Below are 14,612 nucleotides of genomic sequence, written 5' to 3' on the forward strand. Positions count from 1 at the left end.
CCATCATGATTTCCTTGTTCCAGATGAGGAAAGTAAGGACCAGAAAAGACAAGTGAGTTTCCAGAGTTTTTCTGGTTGGCATGTGATAGAAGAAGGATTACAAAATTAGATGGCTGAGTAGGGCAAGGGTCTCACTAATGCAGTAGTCTCTTCTATCTGGGAGGATTGTGTTCCAAGACCCCTGGTGGATACCTGAAACAATGGATGGCACCATTTTTTTCTTATATATACATACTTACAATGAAGTTTAATTGATAAATTGTGCACACTGAGAAATTATAACAATAAAATAAAATAGAATAATTATAATTCTATACTATATACTATATTATATACTATAATACTATACTTCAAATTTAAGAGCTGTTTATTTCTGGAACTTTCCATTGAATATTTTTGAATCTCAGTGGAAAATGAAGCCATAGATGAAGTGGGATTAATATATTTGTGCCTTTTCTACCCCTTCCATTTGTTATAATTTAAACTTTTATTTTTGTACATTTTTTTTAATAAGTTCTGGATTGATTTTTCAAGTGAGCATATTCTATTCTTCTTTATCTTTCCTGGACGCTGAAGTCAGGTTGGTCATTGGGAAAACATAAATGTCTCCAAAGAGGTGACTTAGAGATGCCTGCAAATTCTTTAACGTTCTTCTCACAAGGGTGGAGAGTTGAGATCCTTAATCCCATCTGCACTGCTTTTAGTGACTTGCTTGGCTAATAGCATCTACTAGTAGTCAATGTCTGGAACTTTCAAAGTGGGTTATAAATTACCTTGCGCCATCCACCACCTAGCTCTGTGAAGTACTCTGTTGTAGAAACTCTGATGTTATCCCTACCCCTCTGGTCAGTAGTTCTGGGTTTGGCCTCCCAGACATCAGAACCTTAGAAATATGGACACAGAGAGCTCAGACTCTCCAAACCAGACCTTCTGCCAGTTGACAACATTAAATGACCTCTGTAGATGCCATGTGGAAGAGATGAATCATCTTGCTGATCTCCCACGTTATCAGCCTGCCCAGATGATGTGTTGTGAGGAATAAAGTAGTTGATGAGTTTAATCCAGTAGATATTGAGATGGTTTGTTATGTAATGGTAGGTAATTAGAACAACTTTTTCTGTTGTTGTTTTTTTAAACAAACACAAGTGTGTGTGTGTGTGTGTGTGTGTGCGTGTGTGTATGCTGATACTAGGGCTTGAACTCAGGGCCAGGGTGCTGTCCCTCAGTTTTTAAGCTCAAAGTTGGTATCTACTACTTATGCCACTACTCTACTTTGGCTTTTTGGTAGTTAATTGGGGGCTTTTTTACTTGGACTGGCTTTGAGCTGGGATTGTCAGATCTCATCCTTCTGAATAGCTAGAATTACAAGTGTGAGCCACCAGCACACAATATGAATTTCTGCTAATAATCACAAGGGACAGAGTCATGAGTAAAATACATTCAGCCTGGCTCTCAGGACTTGCTGTAAAGTGGATAATGTGGCATTAAATAGATGTCCAGATAAACACACCCTTTAAAAGGTTACATTTTTATTCATGGTGTCCAAGTAGAGCAAAATGCTATGAACTGAGACTCCAGGGATTTAATTGGACACAGAAGAGAGGAAGGGTGGGAGTCTGAGCTGGGAAAGGGCCAAGGTTAGGCCTGGAAGTTTCAGGCCCATCTGATTGGAGTTGAGAGGGAAAGGATGAGGCTGGGCTCCATGGGCGGAGCTCTCCATCCTACATTGTTTGACCTCTACATCTGTATCCCTGGCTCCATGAGGCTCCTTGAAGCCCTCTTTCAAAGCCTTAAGTAATTCCACATTTTCAAGTAATGTGAGCGAGAACCTCCAGGATTGGCCCAATCTCACTCGGTAGATCTTGTTCCTTGGCTTAAGCTTTTCTGCTCTCAGAACCACCCCAGTCTCCTGGGCCCACCTGAACCTACCTGCCCGTGCCTCATGTCTCTTCCCTCTGCTGGTCTGCCCCAGGTTTGCTTGGCCAACTGCTACCTTGATCTCAAGGCTTCTCTGCTGTGGCCTCTCCCAGGACAATCTCAGTCTATCTGAGGATCCTTCCTCTATTCCATTTGCATTTCTGTCGTATAGTGGCACAAGCCATAGTGCTTTGTAATTTTATCTTTGTCTAGCTTGTTGCCACAGAGCTTTTCTTTGAGGAAGAAATGTCTTTTATCCTTTCTTGGTCTCTTTCTTTAGGAGTTTATTTATTGACTGGCCAATGATTTTAGCTTGATTTTGTATGCAAATTTGGTAATCATGCCACAGATATTCTATCTTGTTCATTAACAGACAAGTTGACTAGAGCCAGACACAAGTGAACCCTGAAATATCTGTGAATCAAAAAACCCGTTGTACATTCCGCTTTCCTATCCTAAGTCACAAAACTCTTTGGACTCCTGGAAATACCTTGGAAACTTGTCTCAAAAATTTAGACACACACACACACACACACACACACACACTCAAAATCTGTCTCAGAGAGTCTACATTTACTGTTATCTCTTTTGTATGAAAAAGCCCTAACTATCTGCACAGCTACACAATTCCAGTATCTCTTCCAGCTTTAGTAAAATTTGAAATGATTGGCTCATTTAGTTGCTCTGAGTGCCTGTTTTAGTGAAGGAAATGCTTCACACCACTCTTGATTCTGAATTAACTTGTAAATATTCTTTCATTCAGATGTGAAAATCATGCCTAGAATATGAGAACAGAATTCATTTTGACATATTCACCTTTCTTCTAGCTTATTGACGTCATTCCTGTCCCAGAGAGGGTCAGCAATGGGTCTACACTCGCCTCTTTCCTAGGCTGTGTCATTCAAGGGGCCCTTTGTGTTCTCTTAGAATTTTTTTTTTCTTGTCACAACCCTTCTTGTGTCCTTGCATTCCTGGAACTAGTCCTATAGCTTACCATCACCCATTGCTACGCATTCTGGCTGATTATGGATTCTTAGATCTCCAGAAAACGTTAGGGTCATCCTTGTTGGAGAACAGCCCAAAGATGATTACTCAGAGCCAAGAAATACAAACTCAGAGCCTCCCAATTGTGTAATTTCTCCCAAGGACTTTGGGACCCTAGTACTTCTTCCTTGGGGTGATACATTTTGTTAATGTTGAGGTCAGATCCTCTAACCACAATTGTGTCTGTCTTTGTTTCCACTCCAATGTCTTCACCTCCATATTTCTGCTGTGTTGAATGCCTTGGAGGGCACAAGGATTTGTAGGGCTCCAGTTAGGATACCTTGTTGGGGTATAGTGAGATACATGCAAGTGGCTTCCAGTCACTTTCCTGTGTAGTTAGGCTGTTGCTGGGCCATATGCATTGGGAAGGACTTCTGGCACCATCTCTGTACAACCTGGCAAAAGAAGGTGCATGGTGTGAGGTATTTCAAATTATGAGGTACTCTTTCGCAATCCCATTTCCCAGTATTTGGGTAATAGGGTAGAAGCACAATTTGGAATGTATGGTATTACTTTCTTCCCTGAGGCTACTATAATAAGTTGCCTCAGACTAGGTAGCTTAAGATAACTCAAAGTCCTGGAGTCCAGAAATCTGAAATTTTGTAGACTAATCTCCATACAAAGACTCTAAAGGGACAACCTTCCCTATTTCTTTCCAGCTTCTCAGGACTCTTGAGTATTCCTGGGCTATGACTATGAACACCAGTCTCTGCCTCTTATGTGTCTGTTTCTGCTCTCCTGTTTCTCATAAGGACACTTGTCATTGGATTTAGGGATCACCTGAACAGTAGAGGATGATATCAGTATCCTTTATTTAGTTATATTTGCCAAGACTTTTTCCAAATGAAGTCTAATTCACACATTCAGGGAGTTAGGACATGGTGGTGTAGTTTTGGGACCACATATCAACTTGATATAGCACTATAAGCTAGTCTAGGAATTTTTTGTCATTGCTGTTAGAGATAAAAATTTAAGTAAGAATTCAGTTCTTAATGCCAAGTCAAAATAGGAACTCTTTTCTGCCAGGAAAATATTCAATTATATATGTGTATTTCTTTTTTATTGAACTATGATTTAATCAGAATTCCTCTGTTTGTACAGCATATAGACTGACAGCAATACTTCACATAACTAGAATGCCTGTCTATAAAGTCATGTGTTTATGATTCTCAACTTATCACAAAATCACATGAGCCATGTTAGATTTCTAGATTATTGGATATGAAATACATCAGTGAAATACTGCAATAGTTCTGATACAGTACTGTAAGAAGATGGTTAATAAATATTGTGAATTTGTATATTTATGTTGAGCCATTGTACCAGAATACTTAGTGTCCTTAAATAACTAGTTCATCAATAAAAGGATGTTACTGATAGTTTCCCCAAATATAATGACAATTCTAAAAACAAACAAAACTTGTGCCATTATCAATATCAAATTGTGAAGCAAAAAGAATTTTTGAGCCATCAGTAATAAAAAAATTTTTGATCAATTCTACTAGAGGAAATACTGAGTTGTTTTTGTATAGTCTTTGTGGAAAACTCTACCACAGCACCTCTGATGTAGGAAGAATCCACAAAGCAGACTGCAGAAAAAGAAATATATTTCTCCCTGGAAATATTATCAATGTGTATCAAGCAGTTTGAGTTTTGTTGATGTTTGCTTTGAATCATTTTCTTGTCGTAAATAACTATGTTTGACACTTTGTATGTGAAGGATGTGTATCTGTGGAAAACTCACATCTGTCTTGAATCGATATATATATTATTTTTTCTTCTCATCATTCCAAACTTGTAATTCTAATTGGAATGTAATTACATTCCAAACAATGTAATATAATGACAATTTAGAGAACATTGACATTGTAGTAGTCTAGGTATTATCAGTTAACTAGAGGTTACTTAAAGTATACACGAGGATGTGCAAATACTACACTACTATATATATATATATTTCTCAATCCATTGTTAGTGTCTTCGTGTGTGTGTGTGTGTGTGTGTGTGTGTGTGTATGTGTGTGTACACATGTGTACATGCATGCATGCTGGTTCTGAGGCTTGAACTCAAGGCCTGGATGCTGTCCCTGAGCTTTATTGCTTAAGGCTAATGCTCTACTACTTGAGCCATAACTCTGCTTCTGGCCTTTTGGTGGTTAACTGGAAATAAGACTCTCATAGACTTCCTGGCCTGGGATGGCTTCAAACAATGGTCCTTATATCTTAGCCTCCTGAGTAACTAGAATTTCAGGTATGATCCACTGGCTCCTGGCTTTTTAATTTTTGAAAGATGATTTTATCTTTTGTTTATGCGGTACTTCTTGAGTCACAGCTCTACTTTTGGCTTTTGGTGGTCAGTTGGAGATAAGAGCCTCACTGACTTTCTTGCCCAGTCTGCTGAGTAGTTAGGATTTCAGATGTGAACCACTTGCATCCTGCTATACATTGAAAATTTTCAATTGAAATACATTTGATTAGTCCTTTTATAGGTTGCTAAGAAATATTAACTACCCAGATGAAAGTACTAATTTTGAGGTCTACTGAGACAGAATTTTTTTACTTTGTAATTCAAGGATCTACATATTTAAAAAGCTACCTCAAGTATACATGGCTTCTCAAACATGCACCAGACATTTCTCAACCTTATTTATAGATGTATATACATTATAACCACAGGGAAATGATATTTTTCTCATCTATTAAGTTAATATAGATAAAATTATATAAATTAATATATATTATCTTATGATGTAGAGAAAGATATGATACTCTCATATACTGTTGGTGTCTAGGTAAATAAATGCACATTTTATAAAGAACAATTTAGCAATTCCATCAGAGAAAACAACCAGCATATACCCTTTGGTCTGTCATGAAAATCTTCTTATAAGAATGACACTAATAAAATTCTCAGGTGTGCACAAAAGAATATGTGACATGGATATTTTCTATGGCAGCATTTATAAGAGAAAAAGCTTGGAAGTTATCAATAGCCATATAATATAATATCACATGCACCACTAGCATATAATCAAATGTTACAGAGTCAATACAAGGAGACAATGCTATGCCAAAAAATCATATTGTAGAGCAATGTGTCTGTCTTAATAAATGTGTAAAAATATGTATAGTTTATATATAAACATGTATGTTATTAGATGTATACTTATCTATACATGCTAGTGCATCTAAATAACTTTATAGAAGAAAACAAATTCAACTATAGTGTCTATCACTGGCAATGATGAATTGAACATGTATTTTCTCTGCACGACTGACCTTTCTATATAATGTTCTTTAATGCTCCCCAGGTAATCAGTCATCATATATTTTATTTGAAGAGACCAACTCTCTGGAGCTTGGGCTCAGTCGGGGTAGGAGTCCTCCCTGAGGTTTGACACTTTATGGAGAATTGTTCATCTTCTACTGCCCAATTTCCCGCCTCTTCTTGGTGCCAGCTCTTAGAATCACCATGTCCTGCACAATTTCTGCTTCTCTGCCTGAACTCTACCACAAACCAGGAGCCAGACACACCCTCTGGGCTTCTTGGTGGGAGGAAGCAGCAGGCCCACATGCCCCTCCTGCTCTCCCCCAGGGTGATCTATGGCTTGTCAGAGGTGTGGGTTCTTGCTACTTGCCGAATAGAAAGCGTCTTTGTTCTTGGGAGTGAAAATAACCTGAAGATAAATGTTGGGGCTTCCTGCTCCTGCAGTGTTTGGCTCTAGCTGCCAGGGGGCTCCTCTCTGGAACAGAAGGTCTGGGGGTGGAGAAAGACAGAAGTGGGTTTCCCAAACAGAAGATCTTGGCCATGAGTCCTCTGGGAATTGTGACCTTGCAAGGGATCCATGTGCTCTTTTCAATTGCAACTCATCTCTCTAAAAAGAATCCTATTCCCACCATCAGCCATTGCTGTCAACCGATACTTCTTTCCTTCCCATCCCCCATACTTAATGGTCATGATGTGACCACACTGTACCTTCCTTACCTGCCCTTTCTCTTCCCACAATAACTTTGCTTTATTTTCTCTCTCTTCTTTTGTCTTCCTGCCCCACATCCTCCTTGCCCCATTTCTGATCTCTGGCTCTTGTTGAGAATGGGCAGGACACTGGCCTGCACCTGGCTGCTGCAAACTCCATAAAGTTCAGGGTATGACTCTTCCATGGACCATAACTTCCTAGCTTCCCCAATCTGGCCCAGGCAGGACTGAATTGGAGGATATTGGAGCTGCCAGGGAAGGAAAGGAGGGAGGGAGAAGGATTGTTTTCAGGCTGCAAGTAGTCTCGAAATAAAGCCACAGGCAAGATTTGAGGATGTTTATTTTTTCACCATCATTCCTAAGATTGCTGGGCAAGTGACTATTTTGAACACAGAAACTTTGAGAGGCAGGACCTTCCAAGGAGCCAGAGGGATAGAGATCTATTTGGGACAAGAGTAAAAATCACAAGTCTAGTACAGGTAAGTTGGGACTCTGTCCTGCTATGTTACTCAAACGCCAGCCCTGGCTCAGAAAGAAGGTACTTGGAGGCATTGGAAGTCAAAGTCACTGCCAGGATGAGAGGGTGGAAGAGAAATCCTCATAGGCCATAACTCAGGGCCTCTTATGGAAGCATCCATCCAGCCCTCCTGCATTCAGGGTGAGGACACAGAGTCGTAGGGAGCCCCAGGGCCACTGACAGAAACAAATAGCTCCACTCCTAGCTTTCAGAGTGGCAGGTTGGTTGAAGGACAGTCTCTGAGTCTGATTGGACCCCAAGGACAGACAGTGTGAGATGACATGAACCTTTCTCCCCCTTTTTCTTCTCCTGGCTACTCTCTCTCTCCTCTTCCTACAGTGGGGGCTGGTGACACAGGAGCACTAGAGGCCATATATAGACATTCAGGGGTAAGAATGGCTGGTTCCCTCATCCCTGCCATAACACTCTCTTAGCTTTGCTTCTCTTTGATGCTACATGTTTTTATTGGTACTCCATAAATACTCAGACCATGGACTCTGTAAATACTCAGACCCTATATATGGTAGACACTTAACACTTACAATCTGCTTCAAGGTTCCTAAGAGGTTTTTGAATTAGGTATGATTGTCCCCATTTCATAGATGAAGAAAATGGTTGTATATGTATATAGTGGTAGGGGTGGCAATCTCAGACATGTGCTGCTGGGATCCCTGGCTGTGTTGCCATCATAGCTGGCTTGTGCCCATGTGTGCTGGCTGCTGGGTACATGTTGACTGGGAGGTAAAACAGATGGAGACCAAACAAATAAATTGCCAATACTCCTAGAGGTGATGGAGCAAGGATTCCTGTGGGTTCTTCATGCTTTAACCCTGAACTGGCAAAGGGCTAGCAGTGTGTTCTATTGCTCCATAGGACGTGAAGAAGATAGGGCCTTCTCATCTGGTCCTCTAGAACTAACCAGGGCATAGTCACATTTGCGTGTTTACCTACACTAAGGGCTTTGAGAAGGCTGCAAGCTTCAACTTAAAGTTTGCTAGACTAAAAAATAGTTCCTCACATTACTTAATAAATAGTTCCTCACATTCAACTTCCTCATCTTCCCCAGCCTGCACTCACGCCCCCCCCCCATCTCCTGAAGTGCTCCTTTTGGGTTCCCTCCCCAAGTTTTCTTCTTTCTTTCACTGAAGTTGACATCACATCCATATTTTCAAAAAAAAAATTCCCCCAATTACTCACGGCCTTCTTAGTCTTAATGTTGTCTGGAATTTCACATCCCGGATGCTGCTGCCTGTTACCCCCTCCCTCTCTCACTAGGGTTCTGTTGCTCAGTTGGCAAGAATGAATTGGATTGGCTGTTGTAAAGATTACATTAGGGCTGGTATTATTATTATTGTCCCCAGTTTGCCAGTAGAAAAACAGAAGCATAGCCGATTTAAGTTCACATGGAACTGAAGTTTGAGTCCAGGTTTAGATCACTACTCTCTTCCTTCTTAGAACTAAGACTGGGACAGTAGCCTAAAGCAAAGGATGATGCTAGGATAGCTCAGTAGATCCTTATCTGGAAAGACCCTTCTGTTTATTTTATTTTTCATTTTAACAGACATGTACTGTACACCTATAATGACAGTGTGTTGGGCAAGCAACTCACTATCTGTAGGTTTTAATTTAGCTTCTGTAAAAGAGGTAATTATAGTATTCACTTTGGAGGATTGCAGTGAGAATCCAGCAAGATGCTCTATTTAGAGCACCACATATGTAGAAAGTGCTCAATAAATGTTGGTCTTTATAGCTAGAGAAATAAAGGTGTGTAATATGAGATGCATCCTGAAATCAAGATGGGCAGAGACAAGTCACTTCATCCTAGGGGATAGGAGGAAGGTAGCAAGGAGCTGTCTTGTTCTGGGACAGCAAAGGTATTATTGTGACAGCAGCGAGACTGTAGAATGGCAGAAATGGGTGTGTCTGGGTAGCCTTGGCATAGGACTGTGGGGTTATCAGGCAGAGGTTGAAGAATTATACCATTTGCAAAGGGTGTATGTATATGTGTATATATACATATACATATACATATATATGTGTATATATATATATATATATATATATATGAAGTTGCACCCTTGGGATGCCAGCAAGCATCTTGCAGCCAGCCTTAGAAATGAGGTTTAAGGGCTGGGAGTTTGGCCTAGTGGTAGCGTGCTTGCCTAGCATGCACAAAGACCGGGGTTCAATTCCTTGGTACCACATACATAGAAAAAAGCCAGAAATGGTGCTGAGGCTCAAGTGGTAGAGCTCTAGCCTTGAGAAAGTCCAAGGACAGTGCTCAGGCTCTGAGCTCAAGCCCAAGACTGGCAAAAAAAAAAAAAGAGGTTTAAACTTTGGACTGTGAAATGCCTTCAAGAACCTCAGTCTCCAAGATGTAAATGCTGTGTCTGAGAGTTAGTCTGTGTTTTTTCCTTTGTGTGTGTGTGTGTGTGTGAGTATGTGTGCATACTCTGATACTGGAAATTAAACACAGAATCTGAGCTTTTTTGCTCAAGGCTGGCAGTCTCCCACTTGAACCACAGTCCACTTTTACCTTTTGGCCATTGATTATAGAAAAGACTCTCATGGTTTGTCCTGCCCGACTTTAGTCTGTGATCCTCAGATCTCAGCCTCTTGAGTAACTAGTTTTTTATAAAGTTGAGCTAGTGGTGCCCATATGCCTCTGGCTTTGAAAGAGGTCAGAATCCCTAACCCAGAGTAAAGGATTCAGAGGGCACTAAGTGTTTAAAAGAGATACTTTCTCTCACATTCTTCTGCAAGGAATTCCTGCTAAACCAGATCTTCAGAATCTACAGCACCATGTCTTCTTGTCAGAAATATCCCAGAAATGTCATCCTTGATCAATGAATGGCTACTGGGCAAATTCTCTCCAGGAGGCCAGAGGCTTGAAGGTCAACAACAGCTTACTAGCTGACACATCTGGCCTCAGAGAAAAGTCATCACAGGAGCCTTGGGCAGGCCCTTGGTTTGGTATGTGCAGAGAACAGCTGCTTTGGTTTAAATATTAATAATGCAAAATGAAATGTGTGGGGTGCCCAGCACACCAGAGCCCAGCCAGTGTACATTGATCTAATGTCCTCTGTACTTGGGTTTGGAAAAATGTGGTCAGTGAATTTAATATACTTTTTGGCAAGGGAGGATGACAGTTAACTTCTCTTCTCACTAAAGTGGGTTTTGTCCCTGGAAAGTGAAGGAAGGGTGGTTTCTCTTAGGGTGCCAGTAAGCCTGCCACCCTAATTTTGGCATGGTCTCTTTGCTCTTAACATTCTTGGGGGCCACAGGACACCACACTGAAGGAATACCGGAAAAGAATCTAAAAGTGCTGGAGTGGGAGCAGAAATGATTAGTATTCCTTCTGGGTTGGGCTTGATGCTGTCTTGAGGTTCAGATTCATTTTCTCCATCCATTATGGAATCAAAAGGCAGGGAAGTATGGAAGGCAGATAGAGCAAGCTTACTTGAAAGTGAAAGGAAAGCCACCGACTTAGAGAGACTGTCTGAAGAAAGGAGGCCTGGAAGAGGAGTGCAATGGAATCCTCTCAGATGGTGGTTATTTTTTAAATACGGGGTGCCTCCCATATCTCCTCCCAGGGTTTTTCACTGATTGCTTGATGGCTTGTGTATGCTCTGCTGGGTTGTTTTCATTGGTTGAGTGGACACACAAGGCATTCTGGGAAGAAGAACTGTTTAAACAGGAACTCATAGCATTACAGGAAAAAGAAACATTTGAGCACCCAAGGTACTATGAGAACAAGAAGTGCTATGTTACCTGCCATGTGTTTTGCCTGTCACTCTTAATCTTTCTCTACCTAACAGTTCCTCTTGCTTTCTCTTAAACTGCCTTCCTCCAAGAATGTCTCATTCTCTGCCTTCTTTTTGGATCCCTTTCCTGCTGGGTACCGTGGAGAATGTGGGTGCTGTTGAGTTCTCACAATGGCTCTGAAGTTAAACAAATTGCTCCAAAGCCCTGATGTCTGCCTCTGCCTCTAAGTGCTTGGTTTCCTTTAATCATATTGCATTTTCTTGCATTCCAGGGAGGTTTGTCTCCTGCCCACTGCCTCCCTCACAGGCAATGATCAGAAGCTCTTTGACCTGTTTCTTCCCAGCATCCTTAGCCCTGGAATCTCTCTTACCAAGACCACACTCTCAACAGGCTTCTGGAGAAGTTAATAAAATGGTGGGTGACATCACAGTTTCTCTGAGCTGGGGGTCAAGAGGGCATCCATTGGCCCCCAGGGATTTCTGAGAAGAAAAAAAAAAATCAAAGCTTTGGGATTTGTTCAACCAAAACACCCTGTGCGAGCTTGGTCACAGTTATGCTGTCACTGTTACCACATAACTGGAATGAAGCTAGCCAAAGTTTCCCAAAAGTCTATCTCTGGTTTTATACAAGCCAGTAATGTTCCCAGTTACAGGCGTGAGCAAATCATCCCGCAGTGAAAGCCAGGCAGCCCTTTGCTTAGTGGCTCTGGCCACTGGGCCAAGGCATGGGGAGGGGTTCAAACTGAAGGGTAAAAGTCACCCAGAGCCCTCAGAAGGTAAGCAGTGAGAGGGGGGATGGGAGCTGCAGTATCCCAGGCTCCTGCTCCAGCTGTGCATGTTCTCCGGGTCCCCCCCCCCCACCCTCTCTGGCGTCCAGCCCCTGGGGAAGCTGAGAGAAAGTCTTGCCTGTTCTGGATGCCGCAGGCTGGATTGGCTACAGTGATCTCCTTCATGTGTCACCGCTGGCTGTAAGCGCTGTGTTTGGTTTGGCAAAACAGCTATTTAAATAGCAGTGAAATGTGTCACTGGAAAAAAAAATTAGCTCATGTTTCCTTTGCCATTTCTTCATGATTTCCATTAAAAGTGTAACCAAGGGTAATAAATTAACAAGATCTGTAAAAGCGACCAAAGGAAACCATGGATCCAGAATTCCCATAAAGTTCTAACCCATGGAGCTAAAAAGCAAGGCTACTTGGAGGAAGGAGGATTCTATCATCCATATTTCAACTGTTTGTGTCTGATTCCTACCCCTTTCTCCCATCCCTAATGTGAAAGAAAACCCACACTTCTCAGGAGTGAAAAAATTTTCACTTTGAAAACTCAAATCCTTGAGGCAATGCTTGACACTTCCTGTTTAATTAAAAACAAAAACTAAACAAGAAAAAAATCCTCTGATATTCTCTACCAAAGTATAATTTTTTCCCCCTAAATGATAGTCCAGTTTTTGAATTTTCAGTGATCTGTGGAAATGGGGCACTTTCGCATTGGGTACTTGATGTCTGATTGCAACTCAGTTCCTCAGTTAGGAACACTGAAGTCAAAGAAAGTATCTGCCCTGGGCCCCAAATCAGTGGACAGGAGAGGACTGGGGCAGTATGTTAGTGTTGATCCTAAGACTGAGGAAGGAGAAAGACTTGGAGAGAATGTTCAGTGTTGCACCTGAGGGTGGATGAGCTGAGGGTTTGGGGAGGGGAATGTATTTAAGGCACACAAAGGAGCTGGGGTAGTTGAAGACAGGATCTGTAAGTGTGTTTAGTGTTACACACAGCTAGGAACGGGAGGAGCTTACTGAGAATGTGTTCAGTGTATTACCTAAGGGCTCGAAGAGTCAGGGGAGCGGACTGGAGCTCTTAGACACCAGGAAAGTTGAGGACAGGATCAGAGAGTGTGTTTAGTGTTACACACAGAGAATGGGGGAAGGGAGAGAGGACTGGGAGAGTGTGTTCAGTGTCACACAGGGCTGGAGAAGTCAGGAATGGGGATGGGTATATGTTCATTGTTTCTCTCAGGGACTAAGTGGGAGACAGGATTGCAGAATGTCAGCGCACCCAAGGCTTGAGGAGTGGAGGAGAGATCTGAGGGAGTGTGTTTAATGTCACATATGGGGCTGGTGGAGTGGGGGAAAGGACTGGGGGAGTGTGTTGAATGTCATACAGAAGGCTGAGAAGCATATATTGCACAGGCTGGAGGAATGAGGTAGAAGCTGGGGATGTGGACTGTGTCACCTAGGGACAAACAGAACCTGGTAGATGGAAGGAGCAGGGAGGGAAAGCAAATGGTAATCAGTTCAAATCAGTTCATCTTTTTCGGCCTCTGCCTCTGCAGATCCTATCCTGCTTCTTATGGTCCCTTGACCTCTTATCCCTTTCATGAATATATCAACTGGTCTTTATTAATTCTACAAGTTGTTCCCATTTGGCTTTTTGTTAGTCAGGAGATGAGGGTGCTGTTTTTAGAACTTAAGTCTTCCTCTGTCTCTAGAATCCAAGTACCGATATACCTTAGACTCTGGGGCTAAGGAGGAAGTTTGCCTTGGCCCATTTCTCTGGGGACAGTGCCTTCAGGAGGCAGTGGTGTGGAATGTGGAGAAGGAACTTGAAGAAGAATTTAGCAGAAGAATGAACTCTTTCCTCCACCCATTGGCCCTAACGTCCCTCTCCTTTCCCTTCCTTCTCTAATACCCCCAACTTGTTCTGTCCACACAAATGCCACAACCATCTTTGTTTCTAGGCAGGAGGGGGGGTCCCTTGATTCCTTCTCCTCTGTGAGACCCTGGTAAGGGTAAGGAGTATGCAGCCCTCCAGATGGGTACTTGGATCCTAGAAGAATCCTTTCCTTACAGCCTGAGGCTGGAGGACTCTGCCATGGCACCTGCTGTCCCGAAGGAGAAGCATCTGCTTATTTTGTTTACATTTCCTCCAGATGTTTGGGCGCTGTGTGGATGTAGCCTGCCCATGGATCTTTTGAATGCCCTTCCACCAGCTTCCCTCTACTTGGAGCTGGGATGCTGAGAGGGAGGGACTTTGAACCCAGAAGGGACTGGGTGGCCGTTCTTGCCTGGGGATGGGGTGGGGGAGGCAAGACAAGGAACTGGGGGGAGGGATGGGGAGGAGGATTGCAGCCTTGGCAACAAGGGGAACAAGATTCTCTATAAACATTGCATCTGTTTACAAAGCCACCAGGGAAGGCACACACTTGCCAAATGTTGATTGTGAAAAACTGTCTGTATAGTTTCATCCCCTTCTCAGATGCTGGTGAAGAGCCTACTGTGTGCCTTGGCTATGACTTGGAAGGCAAAGAAAAGCAAGTCTCCTCACACCCCCAGGGCTCCTGGCTGAGAAAGCTAATTAACAATGCTGGGCAGTGAGCATAAATCACCATGCTCCCCCTTTTCC

Source organism: Megascapheus bottae, chromosome 7, assembly GCF_031878675.1.
Source record: "Megascapheus bottae isolate mThoBot1 chromosome 7, mThoBot2.hap1, whole genome shotgun sequence".
Taxonomy (NCBI): Eukaryota; Metazoa; Chordata; class Mammalia; order Rodentia; family Geomyidae; genus Megascapheus; species Megascapheus bottae.